Raw genomic sequence first — 7809 nt, 5'->3', positions numbered from 1 at the left:
TTCCAATGTTTCTTTGTTCACAGCTCTGGCTGTGAACAAAGGCTTCAGGGAACCTGTTTTATTTGTTAGAACATTCTGTCCTCTGGTGACAGAATGTTCTAATAGCCTTATAGCCCTTCATAGATGGGCTATACAGCTATTAAAGTCCCTCTCCTTTGTTAAAGGCCCTCGCCTTTGGGTCGGGGCCTTTAACGCTGGAGAGGGCCTTTAATAGCCGGTATAGCCCTCTACGGCGGGGTATAAGGCTATAATAAAACACATTACCAAAGCCAATAGGTGTAACTTTTGTCTCTTGCGAAGTGTTTGATAATAGTTGCAAGACTTTGCATATGCTGCCCCCAGCTATCTTAGAAAGAAAACCCTTAAAATGAAGCAACATAGTGGGCTAGAACTTTATGTAAGCTGTGAGAAGGATCTATTTCTTATACAGAATGCATTAGCAGGGTTAAGCTGTACCCTCAAGAAAGTTGTTTACCAAAAGTTTTCAGAATATAATGTAAGTAGTGAATTAGAAAGGCATTCACTGCAATGCATATAGATGCATTCAACCAAGAGCCAATATTTTCATTGCATCTTTGAAAATGCTGTATAGCAAAGAACTTCCAAGAGCTAGTACTGTGACTTTATGAAAGGCTGTGGATTCCTGAGTAGGCATGTCCTAATCATATAAAGCCACAGATCAGCATTTAAAATTCCATATGCTAAAGCAGAAAACACTTAAAAGAACATACACTAGTATTCAAGTACAATTTATATGTTATATTGTTTCTGCGTTCTAACAAAATGACTACTTGATACACCATTGCATGAAACTAATGGAAACGAAAATGGGGAAACGCAACCATCCACGAAACAGCATGACCTGTACGGACAACCAATCCGAACAATGACAAACTATGAAAGCCAATAGATGTAGTAGGTTGACTCAAAGCCAACTCTCTCTTAGTGCTTATTCTTATTGTACTTTTTGACAAATGGATGACATCAAATCATCCTACCATCTAAAGCAGGCTGAGCCACCAAAATTTCTCAATTCCCACCAGAGTTCTGATGTAGTAGGCATGTTTGATACTGTCATACCAGATGTGCTTTTTAACCTTGGCTTCCCCAAGTGTTTCATTTCTGCATATTGAATCATCATTTGTCATTTGTAAAGTGCACTACATACCCACAAGGGTCTCAAGGTGCTGGGGAGGGTCTTGAGTATCCTCCTGAAGGGTCAGCAGCTATTGGGTCTATTGTAGGCTCAGTGGCAGGGTGTTCCATGTCTTGGTGGCGAGGAGGAGAAGGATCTCCTGCCGGTGATTGTTTTTCAGATGCGCGGGACAGTGGTGAGTGAGAGGTCAGCGGAGCGGAGCTGGCGGTTGGGGATGTAGAAGGAGAGCCGTCTGTTGAGTTAGGCCGGGCAGGTCTTGTGGAGTGCTTTGTGTGCGTGGATGAGGAGCTTGAAGGATATCCTCTTGTTGACGGGGAGCCAGTGCAGGTTTCTCAAGTGGGGGTTGACGTGGCCGTGTCGTGGTACGTCAAGGATCAGTCGTGCCGAGGCGTTTTGGATACGTTGTAGTCGTTTGATGAGCTTGATCGGGGTTCCCACAGAGAGGGCGTTTCCGTAGTCAAGTCTGCTGCTGACGAGGGCCTGGGTGACTGTCTTTCTTGTATCTGTTGGGATCCATCTGTAGATCTTGCGGAGCATGCGTAGGATATTGAAGCAGGAGGAGGAGACGGCCTTGACTTGCTTAGTCATTGAGAGTGTTGAGTCGAGGATGATTCCTAGGTTACGTGTGTGGTCGGTGGGTGTCGGGGCTGCCCCCAGTGCAGTCGGCCACCAGGAATCATCCCAGGCAGAAGGGTTGGAGCTGAGGATAAGGACCGCCGTCTTGTCTGAATTCAGCTTCAGATGGCTGATCTTCATCCAGTCGGTGACGGCCTTCATTCCTTTGTGGAGGTTGGCTTTGGCAGTGATGGGGTCCTTGGTAAGGGAGAGGATCAATTGAGTGTTGTCAGCGTAGGAGATTATGTTGAGGTCATGCTGTTGGGTGACGTGTGCGAGCGGAGCCATGTAAATGTTGAACAGTGTCAGGCTGAGGGAGTATCCCTAGGGTACGCCGCAGATGATCTCTGAGGCTTTGGAACGGAATGGGGGGAGGCAAACACTCCGGGTTCTGCCGGAGAGGAAGGAGGTGGTCCATTCCAGAGCCTTGTCTCGGATCCCTGCGGCATGGAGGCATGCGTGTAGAGTGCAGTGGCAGACGGTGTCGAAGGCGGCAGAGAGGTCTAGGAGGATGACTGCTGTAGTCTCACCGTTGTCCAGCAGTGTCCTGATGTTGTCGGCGGCAGCGATGAGGGCAGTCTTGGTGCTGTGGTTGCTGCGGAACCCTGACTGGGAAGGGTCCAGGATTCTGTTTTCTTCGAGGTATCGGGTCCGCTGTCTGTTGACAATTTTCTCGATGACCTTAGCCGGAAAGGGGAGCAGAGAGATGGGCCGGAAGTTCTTGAGGTCTCTTGGGGTCTGCTTTAGGTTTTTTCAGTAGGGCGTTGATCTCAGAGTGTTTCCAGCATGTGTAGGATATTGAAGCAGGAGGAGGAGACGGCCTTGACTTGCTTAGTCATTGAGAGTGTTGAGTCGAGGATGATTCCTAGGTTACGTGCGTGGTCGGTGGGTGTCGGGGCTGCCCCCAGTGCAGTCGGCCACCAGGAATCATCCCAGGCAGAAGGTTTGGAGCTGAGGATAAGGACCGCCGTCTTGTCTGAATTCAGCTTCAGATGGCTGATCTTCATCCAGTCGGTGACGGCCTTCATTCCTTTGTGGAGGTTGGCTTTGGCAGTGATGGGGTCCTTGGTAAGGGAGAGGATCAATTGAGTGTTGTCAGCGTAGGAGATTATGTTGAGGTCATGCTGTTGGGTGACGTGTGCGAGCGGAGCCATGTAAATGTTGAACAGTGTCAGGCTGAGGGAGTATCCCTAGGGTACGCCGCAGATGATCTCTGAGGCTTTGGAACGGAATGGGGGGAGGCAAACACTCCGGGTTCTGCCGGAGAGGAAGGAGGTGGTCCATTCCAGAGCCTTGTCTCGGATCCCTGCGGCATGGAGGCATGCGTGTAGAGTGCAGTGGCAGACGGTGTCGAAGGCGGCAGAGAGGTCTAGGAGGATGACTGCTGTAGTCTCACCGTTGTCCAGCAGTGTCCTGATGTTGTCGGCGGCAGCGATGAGGGCAGTCTTGGTGCTGTGGTTGCTGCGGAACCCTGACTGGGAAGGGTCCAGGATTCTGTTTTCTTCGAGGTATCGGGTCCGCTGTCTGTTGACAATTTTCTCGATGACCTTAGCCGGAAAGGGGAGCAGAGAGATGGGCCGGAAGTTCTTGAGGTCTCTTGGGGTCTGCTTTAGGTTTTTTCAGTAGGGCGTTGATCTCAGAGTGTTTCCAGCTCTCTGGGAAGGTTGCGGTCTCGGGGCGAGAGATTGATGACGTTGTGCAGGTGGGGTGCGATGGAGCTGCTTGCTTTGTTGAAGACGTGGTGCGGGAATGGGTCTGACGGAGAGCCGGAGTGGATTGTGCTCATGGTCTTGATGGTGTCATCGACGCTCATGCTGGCCCAGGCTAGCAGGGGGTCATGGTCGATGGTGTGCGGAGGGTCTGTTGTGTTGCTGTCTGTTGGGGCTGTCTGGGTGTTGAAGCTGTCATGCATGTCTGCTATCTTGCGGTGGAAGAAGGTGGCGAGGGAGTCGCACAGGCCTTGCGACGGCGGGATGTCGTTGGTGTTGGAGCTGGTGTTGGAGAGTTCCTTCATGATGTTGAAGAGCTCCTTGCTGTTGTGTGCGTTGTTGTCGAGGCGTTCTTTGAAGGAGGTCCTCTTGCCCGTCCTGATGAGGTGGTGGTGGTGGCTGCGGATGGTGTCCTTGTGTTCTGCGTGGCTGTCCGGAGTTTGTTCACTGTGCCATTCCTTCTCCAGTTTACAGAAGGCTTGCTTGGAGATAAGGAGTTCTAGGGTGAACCAGCTGGCCCTCTTCATGGTGTCTCTGTGGGGGGGTTTATTCAGTGGGGCGAGGGTGTTGGCGCAGTCCTCGATCCAGCATCTGAGGCTGGGGGCAGCGTTGTCGGTGTTGGGAGGGTTCGGTGAGTGGGCTGAGAGCGAGGTTTGCATGTATTTGCTCTTTGGTGATTTTGCTCCAGCAGCGGCGGGGGGTCGATTGGGTGCGGTGGTGTGTGGTGGGTTTCTGGAAGGCGAAGTGGATGAAGCAGTGGTTGGTCCGGAGGAGTTCGGTGGTGTGGCTGACGGAGACGTGCGGGCTTGAGGAGAAGACGGGGTTGAGCGCGTGACCGGCGGAGTGGGTGGGCGTTGTGATGAGTTGCTTCAGTCCGATGTTGGCGAAGTTATCGATCAGGGATGTGGAGTTGTTGTTGTTTTTGTTCTCAAGGTGTAAGTTTAGGTCTCCGAGGAGGATGTAGTCAGTAGAGGTCAAGGCGTGTGTGCTGATGAAGTCAGTGATGGAGTCGCTGAACTGGGGACGGGGTCCGGGGGTCGGTAGATGGGGGTGCCTCTGAGGGTGGAGTTGGGGACTGTGTGGATCTGGAAGTGCATGTGTTTGGCGGTGCTGAGCGCGTCACCGGTGCTACTCGAGACCCTGATGCTGTTCTTGTGGACGATGGCGATTCCTCCTCTGACTCCGTTGGTGCGGTCTCTGTGGGTGATCTTGTAGCCGTCTGGGATGGCTATGGCGATGTCGGGTGCAGAGGAGTCTTTCAACCAGGTCTCAGTCAGGAAGGCGACATCCAGGGATGTTGTGTCGAGCAGGTCCCAGAGCTTGACAGGGTGTTTGCGTGCGGAGCGGGTGTTCAGTAGTATGCATCGGAGGTGGTTGGGGTCTTTCTTAGCGGGTGGTTCGTTGGCTCTGAGGCTGGTGTAGCTGCAGTTCCGGGAGGTGAAGGTACCGTGTGTGCGTTCAGGGTTGGCTTGAAGCAGGTGGGGGTCCATCCAGAGTTAAGAACGTGCAGAGTGATGGCGTCATAGTGGCGGCGGTCCACGTGGTGGGTGCAGGGGCCAGGGGTTCTGGTGCTGGGCACGGTCCAGGCTCGGACTGGCACAGATGGGCTTGCCTTAGGCGCGCCTTTGGCGTGCCAGCGGCACGGCTGCTGCGCTCGGCCGCACAGCGGTCGGCATATATGGAGAGGTGGGATGGAGGAGCTGCTGGGAGGTGGGAAGCAGGTGCAGCGAGGGGGCAGTCAGGGGGGCGGGGCAGCAGGGGACGAAGCGGCAGGGCGGTGAGGGACGATGAAGGGAACAGAAGGCAAAAGGGCACAAAAAACAAGGTAAAACGAGTGTCACAGAAGGCAAGAGGGCACAGAAATACAGGGGAAAAACGAGTGGCACAGAAGGCAAAAAGCACCCAAGAATACAGGGGCAGCTGGGAAACAGAAGGCAAAGGGCACAGAAGGGAAAACCAGGCTGAGAGACACGGGGCAGCGAGGGGTACAGTAGTCGACAGACGACGGAATAGGATTTATTTCATTTTCTCTATTTCGACGTCTGTCGACTTCCTCCCACCTCGCCCCGCCCCACCGCCCCACCATGCTTACCTTCACCGGCCACGGCTGAGGTTCACTCCTCCCAATACACTTTCTTGTGTCAGTTAGTGCTTCTTCTGTTGCCCTTTCATTAACAGTAACAAAGGTTTTAAGGACTTGAAAAGGCAGACATGGACCAGATGAGCCAATAAGTCAGAGATTTACACTGGTAGGACAAGCGGAGGCTTCACCGATGTAAACACAGGACTTCCTCCAATTCTAAATAGAGTGGGGGAATCAATTGAGTTTGCCACAGAGTTAATCCTGAGCCATCCTTTTTCACTTCAGCTCCTGATAACTGACTGGAGTGATTGAGGGTTGGCTACTTCTGATTACATGGGTTTTACTTCTTCTCTACAGTTGCCTTTGAACACTAACCTTGATCATTTTCTAGGGGGTGCCGAGGGCTTACATACTTTCTTGTGTCTGGTAATGTTTAATCTTTTGCCCCTTTCATTATTAACAATTACAGACTTTTTGAGGATCAGGGAAAGCAGACAGGAACAGTGAAAAAGAGGATCAGTCACCCTGCTCTCAGGACAGCTGTCATTACAACCCAGCAGTTCCTTGAATATGACCTACCAAGTGGGTGGTTTTTACTGGCAGAACCAGAAGAGGCTTCAAGGGTGTGGACACAGCACTTCCTACAAATCTAAATAGAGTGTCGGACTAAATTGAACTTGCTAGTGAGTTACTGGTGACAAGCCTTTTTCTCTTATGCCCCTGATAACCGACTGGAGTGAATAAGGATTTCACTTTTTCTCTAGAGCTACATTGAGCACTAGGCCTGATTGTTTTCTAGTGGATGCTTTGTTCAAAGCATAAGGCTTCTTTTTTGACCCATTCATTAACGGGGACAGACTTGTTAATGGAGTCCTTCAGACCCTAGTGGACAGTTCACAGGACCACCAGGTGGGGCAGAAGCTTTATCCTCTGTTACCCTTATAGAGGACAGTCAGCCCTATTTTAAAATCCCCATCAGCCAGGCAGGCACATCTGTACTTGGAGGGGAACCACTGCTGGAGGGGAAAGCAAACTGACAAAACAGGAGTTTGTTTTCTCAATACTGTACAAAAAAAACAATATTTAAAAAATGGTAATGTTCCACAACACATGGTTCATCTCAACCTGCTAGACCATGTCCTTTATAGAATAGCATAACATAATCGTATATCTGTAAAGTGCATACTTGCCGCCTTAGCAGATTCCTGGCTCATGTTTTATTACCATGCAACTTACTCATTTTTCTAAAGGCTGAAAGTCAGTCAAGCAAAATTACTTTATTCAGCAGCCAAGAGCCATAAAAGCAAAGAGTTTTTTTAAATGAAAATACACATTTCATCAAAATACATTATATGTTAAAAAGCCTCCAGCATTACTATACCAATGGTCACGTTAACAGTCACGCCACCAGGGGCCGCATTATAGAAAGTGACCCGGGGGTTTCAACGTGCATCTGCACCCACTTTGTGAACCCCCAGGGCACTTTGGTATTACAGAAGGGGCTGCAGACGCTTGTGGGGCCCACTCTGTAATTACAGATAGCGGTGGCGCACATGTAGCATCAGCGCTATTTCAAGAGGGCATTCCCACATTTCTATGGGGGAGTGGCCCCATGCAAATGAGGGGATGTATTTACCTTTGCGTCCATGTCGTATTAACGAAATGGGTGCAAAGGCACAGAAGTTGTCAGGAGTTGCACCAACAGTCCACCACAAAAATGTGGAGCACTGTCAGTATGCCCCGTGATGGCTGCCCTCTGGAGGGGGCCAGGGAGGTCCCATGAACCGCCCATGCCCCTCCTTGCAGGCAGGTTCGGTCACTCACTGCACCCATATGCAAGGGGATCTCTCCCCTCTTAAAAAGTGCCGGCGGGGTTGCTACCTGCACAGTGAAACACGGAGCAGCTGCTTTAAAGCCGTTTTATTTCACTTGAATGCAGTGCCCCCATGTCAGCACATGTTAGCGGCTGCCTTGAGGTCAGCCCATTCAACATACTAGGGCCACTTTCAACATTTGCACATGGCACACCTGTCTGATTGTGCACCTTGCCGCAAACAGGGGAAGTGTGCCCTATATATAAGAGTGCCCAATCAAAACAGTGACCATATCACCAAATAAAGGCCCTTGGGGCAGAAGCACTAGTCCACGTAGCTAACAAACTAGAATGAATCAACCACCAACCTATTTCAACCTGCATTGAATTGATAAAAGAAAGGCATAGTCTGAGCCTCTCTTCTCAGAAGGCA

The sequence above is a fragment of the Lissotriton vulgaris genome, unplaced genomic scaffold (assembly GCF_964263255.1).
Source record: "Lissotriton vulgaris unplaced genomic scaffold, aLisVul1.2 SCAFFOLD_1208, whole genome shotgun sequence".
NCBI lineage: Eukaryota > Metazoa > Chordata > Amphibia > Caudata > Salamandridae > Lissotriton > Lissotriton vulgaris.
The sequence above is the reverse complement of the archived record's forward strand: the minus strand, read 5'-3'. Positions refer to the sequence as shown.